This window comes from Sparus aurata, chromosome 13 (genome assembly GCF_900880675.1).
Source record: "Sparus aurata chromosome 13, fSpaAur1.1, whole genome shotgun sequence".
Lineage (NCBI taxonomy): Eukaryota > Metazoa > Chordata > Actinopteri > Spariformes > Sparidae > Sparus > Sparus aurata.
The window spans coordinates 4,710,223-4,720,285 of NC_044199.1; the positions used below are offsets into that span (position 1 = coordinate 4,710,223).

General features: G+C 44.6%; 1 long non-coding RNA gene across 1 annotated transcript; it reads left to right on the top strand.

Annotated features, from left to right (window-relative positions):
* The first annotated feature begins 2,515 nt into the window (after positions 1 to 2,515).
* On the top strand, positions 2,516 to 7,545 carry LOC115594219 (uncharacterized). The gene is made up of 2 exons (XR_003986440.1): positions 2,516 to 2,692; positions 5,733 to 7,545. It is a non-coding gene; the product is annotated as an uncharacterized LOC115594219 (long non-coding RNA).
* The last annotated feature ends 2,518 nt before the right edge of the window (positions 7,546 to 10,063 follow it).

Consider the following 10,063-nt stretch of genomic DNA (forward strand, 5'->3'; position numbering starts at 1 on the left):
AAAGACTTAATTTACATCCTTTCAGAGCTAAAAGCGTCCAGTCGCAAGCGGGTGCAGGAGCTCGACCACATGTCGTGGGTGTCAGTAACATCTTTTCAAATCAATTTGTGATTTCTGGACAGCTGGACAGTATGGAGTCCCCATCTACTTCAGTCGTTTAGCAGAATGCTGCAGCGCTGTTCTGCTGTGAAGATCCAGAAACGTTCTGTGGACAGCAGAACATCACTCAGCTCTCCATCAGCAGGGAGGTGAGCAGATGATGACCGAAACTTTACTTTTGGGTGAACTTTTCCTTTAAGCCCCACGTCTTCACGTTTAATATAAGAATACATTTTCATCCAGGCAGAGCGCTGAGGGAGCTCTGTTCTGAAATCACAATGACAGCTTGTCATTAGTTGTACCTGAGTCCATTTACATTTAACTGATGTCTTCCGCTGTGAGCTCACAGATTTGGATTTTTATCTGATCGTAAGCTGTGTGGTTCAGAAAATCTCCCGATTCTGCAGGAAAATCACTCTGGACTGCAGCAAAATGTTCCAAGTGTTGGTACTTGTCTGTTCAAGGATGATCTCTGGACTCCGCAGCCATCCATCGATCCAGCCTTCTTATACGCACAGAAGAAATGCTGAGGGACGTGTTTGAAAACTCCAGAAAAAAGCCAAATAAATCTCCTGTTTTGAATGTTTAAGCGCACATATGTGTTCTCAAGGTTAAAAAATCAGCCTCTCAGCTCTTCGGTTTTGGAGTTCTGGCAGCCTCTAGGTGAAGGTTGAGGCCCAATCAGAGCGACCTTGAGAAACAGAGAGAAGTAGCAGTGAAGGTGATGAAGGAGGGGGAGCTCGAACCAGCTCACCATCACTACAGGCTGTGTCCTTTCCACCTCATTTAAATTCATAACATGAGATTATGAATTTTTGGGTGTAGCTCCCCTCGTTTGCTGCATGTTGCTCGGACACACGCACCCTCAAATTGTGTTCTATTTGGGGGGGGATGTTCATTTTAAAAAGTTTTGAAATCACACCATGAGACTGAGAGGAGGTCTCTCTCTTACATCTGCCCACCTTCACCTGTGGCATCTGCAAACTGAGTGACAGTCTGAGAAACTTTTCCTTTTGAAATCCGCAGTGATTAAGAGGAGAATCATCTCCAGTTCATTCAGTAATGCCTGAACAAGAGAGGCGTGCGGGGGTGGAGGTGTAGGTGTAGGTGTAGGTGGAGGCGGTGGCCTGCTGCCCTCCCCCCTGCAGGAGTCATCCAAGTCTCATCTCAACTTCCACTCGGTGCCTTCTCAACTCCGCGGGCAAATCTTTTCTTCCTCCTCGTGTGTCCGAGGTGCGTCTAATTTACAAGAGTCTCTCGCCGCACGCGCCTGCCTACGCACGTCTGACACACTTCTTTACGCACGAGGGTCTCCCCCAAAAACCTCCCCTGAATGAGTTGTGAGTTCAAACTCGCGTCTGGGTGGATTTTACGCACGACTCGTGTCACGTCTCCTCTCCAACGCTTCGAGTGATAACGTGAAATCTGGGCTGGATATTTGGATGCATTTTATTATTCATACATCAATATTTAAAAAAAAAAAAAAAAAAAAAAGGAAAGAAAGAAAAAAATCTGTGCACTGCAGCAAATATTTTCAGTCAGTCTAAGCAGGCAGCTGCAGTGAATCATCGCCTGATCTCAACATCACGATTTGATCTTCACCTTGTAAACAACAACAAAAAAGATTTTTTTTTTTTTTTTTAACGTATGCTTCTGTCCAGCCTGCTTCAGTATTCTCTCGCAGATAAAAGTGCAGCGAAGGAGAATCGAAGTGTGAGATGATTTTTATTGGAGTTTCGTGATCATCTGATCGGTGTTCAGCATCGCAAAGACAATAAACTGTTGATGCCTCGGATGATTCTGTCACCGCAGCAACAGATCAAATCCTCTGACAGGAGAAAAAATTACAGCATGTTCTGCGAAAAAAAAAAAAAAAAGAAATCAGACAATGAGAAGCTGAAAACACACACACACACACACACACACACACACACACACACACACCCTGCGAAATTTACCAGCAGATAATTATGTAATAAACAGGCTGGTATAGGAAGACTTGGAGACGGAGACGCGCTGCAGCTCACTAATGAGCACCGCCGAGACTCCGAATGTCTTTATTTTACAGGAATCGTCTCGCTCGATGCTTTTAATATTTCACGTCTCAGCTGTAACGGAGCTCACACACAACAAACATGCTATTTTCATCCTCCCGTTTCAAGAGTGATTCAGGCTATACTTTTCCTCCCCCTTTATAAATAGCTGCACTCCGCTCAATGACGTGGGATACGCACGTACATGTGTAGGTGAATCTTTGAATGAGCTTCTCCCTCACCACCACCAGCACCACCACCGCTGCCGCCGCCCCCCTCACCCTCTTCCTCCCCTCCCTCGTCCTCCCTCCCTCCTCCGTTCCCTCTACTAGTTACTACGGGATCTCTATAAAAAGCCTACGGTTGATGGGAGAGCCCGGTCTGTATGGGAAGCGACTTTGGGAGAAGAGGGACGACGGCGGCGTCTGCGCGCCATGAAGGCAGCGTGGCACAGATTTTCGCGCTCACAGTCTCGTGTTGGCGAAGACAGCGAGGTTAGAGATCGGACAGACATATTTCTACAGCGAGGAGCCGCTGCCACACAGGGAACTTTGACTGAGGTAAGTTAGATTTTTTTTTTGTTTCGACTGACTACATCTTGTGTCACTTCATCCAAATCTTGGGAGGAAAAATCAGTTTGTAATGCGGGTCCACAGGGCCCCCGTCATAAGGAGCCTCATATAGAGTGATAGAGTGCTTTGACTGACACGGTGCTCATCTGGACTCGGTTGGAAGTTGCTGCAGTGTGACTCATTTTCTCTCCCATGTGGGCAGCAGCCACCTGGAGAAAAAAAAAAAAAATCACGGATGAGTCGGAAATTTAAAAAACAAAAACGACTTAAAACGTCTTGGCTGTCAGAATCTGGCTCTCTGCTCCGGTTACGCGCGGTGCAGATGTGTATCCACAGACACAGACACAGACACACACACGCGCGCGCAGCGAGTGACCGTGTGTGTTGTGTGATCCTGTTCACCTGTCGGTTCGGTGCTGAACAGGTGGGCGCTGTTTTGGAGCCTCTGGTGCAAACTGACACGTGCGCAGACACGGACACGTCTCTGGTGCCGCGACGTGTGTGTACGCGGGTTTCTGTGGGAGTGTGTGTGCGTGTCATGGGGGGGGGGGGGGGGGGGGTGAAGGTGGGTGAGTGCTCCTCGCCAACCCCGCTTCGTTCTCGGGAGCGCGTGGCACCGGAGGTTTCCGGTGATAGTGATGTCATTACTGCCATCACTTTCTTCCGGCGTGGCGGTCCACTCCTCGCCTCCTCCACCTCACACCCCTCCTCCCTCTCTCTCCCCTCTCTCTCTCTTTCTCTCACTCTCTCTCCCCCCCCCCCCTCGTGCACTTCCGGTCGGCGTTTTCCTTTAAACTTTTTCTTTTTTTTCTCCTCCAACTTCTGTGACGTCGTCAGCCGGTGAAGTCAGCCCTGCGTCATTCTTGCGCACTTTGCAGATGATACGCAGTCACCTACTATAACCCTTTTAAGGCGTTGCGCGCACGCACGCACGCAGGCAGTCACGCACGCGCGCACTGACGCGCACACCGCAGTGTGATCCTCCGGCGTGCGGGGGTGTGAATGCGCAGTGTGAGAGGCTCGTGCACGGACAGCACGAGGGAGGAGTGGGTGGAGCGAGTCAATGAAAACCCCTTGTTCATTCACAACTCGTTGTTGTTGCCACTGCTGGACTGACTTTGATCAGACAGTGTTAATTATGCGATAGTAATGAACACATTTGTTATACGAGAATCTATAATTTAGTAAAATTAGTATGTACTGTGTAAATATATATAAATGAAACAATAGTTCATCATGACTCTGGTTGTTAGTTCTGTGTCTCAGGACAGAGCGCGTCTCTAACAGCCGAATGCTTACGTCTCCTTCTCGTGACGTATGTTTCTGTGACGTACAGGCAGAGAAGATCACCTGTTCAGTCACGGCTGACTCTTTTATGATCTCCCTCCGTCGGCACGGAGCGGTTTCTCCCCGGCGCCATGGAAACCGAGCCAGACCAAGCCGCTGCCCACGCGCGCTGATAAGCCAGGCGGCAGAATGAGACGCGTGCCCATTGGTTCGCTCGCCAAGTGACGCCACGCGCCCGTACCCCTCGGGCACGTGACTCGGCCGAGCTCGGAGACGCGTGACGACAGCCTCCGCGTCACCTGACCGACGTGGAGTCGGTAATGAGAGCAGAGAGCGCAGAGCCCGCGGGCCCGCTGCGGAATGTAGGCCACGATGTGTAATCTGGTGTTTACACTGTGTAGATTTAAAACGTCTCGTTAGGTTAAAAACTCACTCGAGTGTTTGAGAAATCACAGCAAACTGAAATAAATCACGTGTGAGTGGAAACATGAGCCATCAGCTGCCGCTCCGCTGTTCAGCACCGCGGACAGCTCCGAGCACCGGGACGCGGGTCGCTGTCCGGCAGCGGTGGTGCTGAAGCAGGTGGAGGGACCTGTTGCAGAGACTCCTCCTGAAGAGACGTGCTAATCAGAAACACAATCATGATACCTGAGTTAGAATTAAACAAACATTGTGAGTGAAACTGATTGAAGTTTCTACAGACTTAATAGTCCTCTTGAGAATTCTTTACCATGACAGCTTTTAAAGTCATAATCAGGTACACCTCAGTGTCCAAGGGCCCAAAACACAGAAGTGTCGGGATGCTGAGGGAAAGAAAGAGAAAGGAAGCTGGCTCTTAAAGTTTTCAAGCTGTTTGAAGTTTTATCAAACACGTCAGTATTCTAAAATTCACGTTCGACAGTGGCTCGTTTGAAGATACGGCAGCCGTCATCATCGTAATCATAAGAGTTGTTCAATGAATTCCCAACAAAGTTCCTGTTGTCCTCAGGGAGAGGTGACAGACTGCTGCATCTGTTGTCTCGCTCTGTCCCAACTTTTCATGCATGCATATGAACACTAACTAAATCGGAGACAGGAAAGAAACAGTGGGTGGATGATGCCTAATACCAACCCTGGCAAGAGTTTCTACATAAATATTCATAAAGTTTGAGATCACTTGTTGGTTTTATCTCCTCCGCTCGGCTGATGATTGACCGATCAGCACAGTGCTTAGATGATTAAATGAGGTGAAGTACCTGTGTTGTAGTCTGGACACTGCAGATGGTCCATTCACCTGTTGAGACATTAGTGTAAATGATGTCATCACCTGTAAATACAAACGCTCCCGTTGTCTTCCCGTCCTGACAGATTGAGGGCGACCACATTTGAGAATATCGCTACGGCTTCGAAATGTCACAGGACTGAACATTTGACTTGTCACAACCCGTCCGCTGATGTATGCTTGTTTTACATTCCAGCCCAGGCAGTCAAAGCGTATTTTGGACCGTCTGTAACTTCAGTCAGCAACATGTGGTTGTTGTAAACTTAATGCACAGGAATACAAATGCAGAGTCGCTGCTAAAACTGCAGCTAAAGCCCCAAATAAGAGGAAATATCAGCGTGATGGTTAAAGCAGTAGCAGTATAATCTCCTATTCAGGTCACTGGGATGCCTCTGAATGTCAAACACTGTATTATTGATCTCTGTGGAATTGTGTCAGGTTTGATTACACCCGTATCTTCTCCCCTTTGTGTTGATGCAGGTCTCCACGTGAGGAGCGTTCCCTCCTGCTCTCTCCTCTCTCCTCCTGCCTCGGCCAGAGCATCAGCACCTTGGCTTTAGACTGCTTACTGCTTATACAGTGTCACAGTACAGTAACAGTCTACAGTCATGGCTACTGAAGCCTGGTAATGCACCAAGCGGCTCGCCGGAGACGGTGGAAATCCTGCTCGCTGGCTTTTAAAATGGTCGACACGAGAGCTGGTGCATGTTGGAGATTTCTCTCCTCGCTGCTGCTCAGGAAGGAAACCTGTGTGGGCTTTGCATTGGGGGAGTCCTGCAGCCGTCTAAGTGCGTAGCATCCGCGCTCCAGCCAATGGGACCCCGCAGTTTTTCCAGTTGCCATGCCAACTCCCGCCCCGCCTCCTCCACCCTGCTGTCTCCATGGCAACCGTGGCTTTAGATTGTTACTCTAGCAGTAGCACCATGGTAACAGTCTACAGCCATGGTCGTTAGGGGCAGGTGTCATCAGGAGGGAGAGCAAAGGGAACGAAGGAAAAAGTTGAGTTACATTAAGTTTGTTCAGAAAGTAGGTCACTCATCCACGCACACGTCAGTCTGACTTCTGCACGGCTGCAAGTTTCTCTGTGGAGACGCCGATATTGTGGCTTTTATTTGATTTTATGTCGTGTAATCACAATTTTACACATAACTTAATCCATCCGATACAACAGACAGATTCAACAGTCAAGCAGGAGAGTTATTATAGTTTTGTATTATTCATTATTCTTTTTTTTGTTGTTTTCATTTCAGTTCAGTCACAGTTAGTTTCTGAAGTGCGTTTTGCTCTCTTAAGTTTGTTTTTTATTACTTTCAGTCTTAATTTGAAGGGTCACTGTGCAGTTTTTGAGAGAATATTCACACTCGGGGATATTTGATCTTTTATAAGAGAATAAAAAAGCTGTTCTCAGAGGAACAAAAGGTCCCCAGTACACTGTTCGCGGGGTGGCAGGGTCCGCCACCTACAAACAAAGTAAAACAGTATGAAACTTTCTTGTCCTTTAGGGTCAGTTTGTTTATTAGTTTATTCAGTCATGAAAAAGAAAAGTTTGTTTATTTAGTTTATCCTGGCAGAACATCCAGTCAGTGAAGATGTCGCACCTTTAAGGTTTATGTTATTATAAAATGGGGAAAGATTTAAGAAGCTCAGAAAAGTCATCACAATACAAACACAACACTTTTTTTTATGTAGACATCCCGTTTTCAATAAACATACGCACCGATTCCTCTTCATGCTTGTTGTGTTGACCCATTCGACCAACATGACAAAGACTAACGAGACATTTCCTGTGTAAGTGTCCCTTTAGTTAGTTGTTTAAAAAATAAAGTTTATACTTCCATATCAAGTACACTCAGACACATATTGCTTTTCACTTGTGCTTTATTGGCCATAATGTGCTTCTTTATGGTTTGAGTACAGTATTAAATGCAGCGAGCGCCGGCTGAACGGATGAGTCAGCCACATCCAGCACCTGTTCCTCTCTCTGTTCAGCTGCCTCTCTTCAAAGCAGCGCAGCCAGGAACTCCCAGTAGGCAGCGCTGTAACCTGCAGGCAGACACAAAGCGCAACTACGGGTCCCGCACTGCTCGGCTAACCCACACACGACAAACACACACGACAAACACATACACAAACAATGGGCCAGTTTTTGTTCACTGTTCCTGGAACACTGCTCTCTAATATCCAGAGCTACGCTGCCCTCTACAGGTCAGGATGTGTCTGCGTCTCTAAACTTCCCCCACTGTTCATGAGCAGAACATGTATCTGATTTAATTAAATAAACATGAAAACATTTGCCAGTGTTTTATTTATTGTTGTATTCTTGCTCAGGTAGCTGTTTCTCTGCTGCTGTACTGGATGTGACAGATGGTTTGTTGTTGGAACATCTGAGTAGAAAAAGTTGGTTAAAACAAGACAAACACTTTTTAAGAGACTCCAGATTCCAGAATGATAGAAATGTGGATTTCACAATCAAGTTATGCGTCACAGCTCCTTGATGGTGGAGTTTTTCAAAGTAAAAGAAAAAGTTAGAACACACAGTAAGTTGTTTGATTATATGTAAATCTTCTATCTAATTAAATAACTAGATGTTTCTTTATGTTCCAGGACAATAACACAACATAAACACGTCATTATAAAAACATATTATGTTTATGTAGTAAGTTTCCCTATAACTTTATATCTAATAACTGAATGAACACGTAAGTTTTATGTATAAGTCTGCATCGATTTAATTTAAATTATGCGCGGAAGCTGTCTGAAGTCTCAGACATCCGTTATGGTGGAGCTTTTCAAAGTAAAACAAAAAGTTAGCACAAACTAAAACAAGACTTTAATTGTAGTTTAACTAAAAGTTCATTTTACTAAAGTTTTAAATAAAGGGTCAGATTTAATGCAAAGTTTTTCTATAATGTTGAGAAAAAAAATAAACTAACTTTGTGATTATGTTGTTGGAGAATAACAACATAAAATGATAAATAAAACTTAACACTTTTGTGTTTAACACATGAGTAATAAAGGCCTGAAGAACACATTATATTTAAGATAAAAACACACATGCAATATATTTATAAGTCCATATTAATTTAATTGAATTATGCGTGGCAGGTGCCTCAGACATCTTTGATGGTGGAGTTTTTCAGAGTAAAACAAAAAGTTAGCAACACACGCAAAAACTAAATATTTTAAGTTTTAAATTACACATGAATTTTCCATCTAGTTCGACTACAAGTTCAACAAGGAAAATAGTTTTTTTTTTATGTTTTATATGCAACACTGTTATGTTTATGTTGAAGTTAAACACACACAAGGTTTATTTATAAGTCTGTATTAACTGAATTCAATCTAATTTAATCTAAGTTATTTATTTTATACACATTGACTCAACGTCATATATTGAAGTCATGCTACAGAATTTCATGGGAAATGTACATGTGAGTAAAATATACAGAATCCCTGTTGTTTCATACACAACATTTTAATTTGTGATCACTTGGATGATCGGTAACGTCACCACTTATCACTCAGCACACTAATTACAGAAGTTTATGAAGAAGCAATCTATTCCACTCTCCTTCAACACACATCGTCACAACGGCAGCATACATCACAGTATCCGCTGTGTTCTGACTGACTGGAGCGAAGAGAGGACGAGATAAGAGCGAACAAAGCGTGGAGGGAGATAAGTTGGATGAACAGCTGTTTATCCTCCGCCTCCCTGCACCGTAAGAGCTCGTGTGCTGACGGAGACACAACAGCACATAAACTCTTACTGTTCAGGGCTGAGGGGGAAACTTCTCTCTATCTCTAAACCGTTAATATAATAAATATCAGTATATCTGTCTACACTTCCAGCATCACACATTAGGTCCCAAGTCAGGGATGAAAGTCCGGCGTATGTGAAAATCTGTCAAATGTTATTCTTCATTACTGGAGGTTTGGTCGAGTATGAAAGCAAATCAACGGCCTTTACGTTGATTTATTCTACTTGGCGCTGGTCATTTCAACCTCAGAACACAACCACAGCACTCCTGTTTATCCTAAGTTTTTATAACTAGGCTGCAGAACAACGATTGATGATTGACTCCTTTTACACATCCCTCCGCCCCAAACCCCCTTTATTCTTCTCTCTCTCATCTGAAAACAGAAACCACTGGGGGCACAATCTGATTTAAGATCCAAGCGTATGAAGAGACGGCTCCCCCCACTCTGATTCTCAGCTCCCCCCGGTGCATCATCCATCCTTCCACAACCCCAGTTTCTCTTTCTCTCTTCCCTTCATCCCTCTGCCCTAATCCTTACATCCCAGCCTCCCTCCGGACCCTGAATCCATCCCCCCTACATCATATACATCCATATTATGTCTTTGTTAATGAAAGTATATTAAGACCTGACAAACGGGCTCTTCTTTAGAGTTTCTCCTACTTTCTCCCGCTCTGAATGGCTCGTGGTGCATAATGCACAGATACGTTGATACACAACGGAAGCCCTGAGGGGACAAGTGAGATTTTCTTTTCCTGGTGATAGATTTTCTGAGTCTGATCTAAATTATTGTCTGTCCTGTGTTTTTGACTGGTAATCTGGTGGAAAGCGTTCTAAATTTTAATCTTTCTAAACTCCTTATTTTTGTGCCGTAAGTTAAAAACAATACAGAATTCATAGAAACAAAAATACAAAAAACTTTTTTTATGTAAGGCTATTTTTTCTAATTTTGTTCCCTCCACAAACATCTCTAATGAAACTTTAACATTTTTTTCAGCTTTCTTTCCCCACAACAGGAGAAAACAATTAAGATCAGATAAGGAAATTGATTA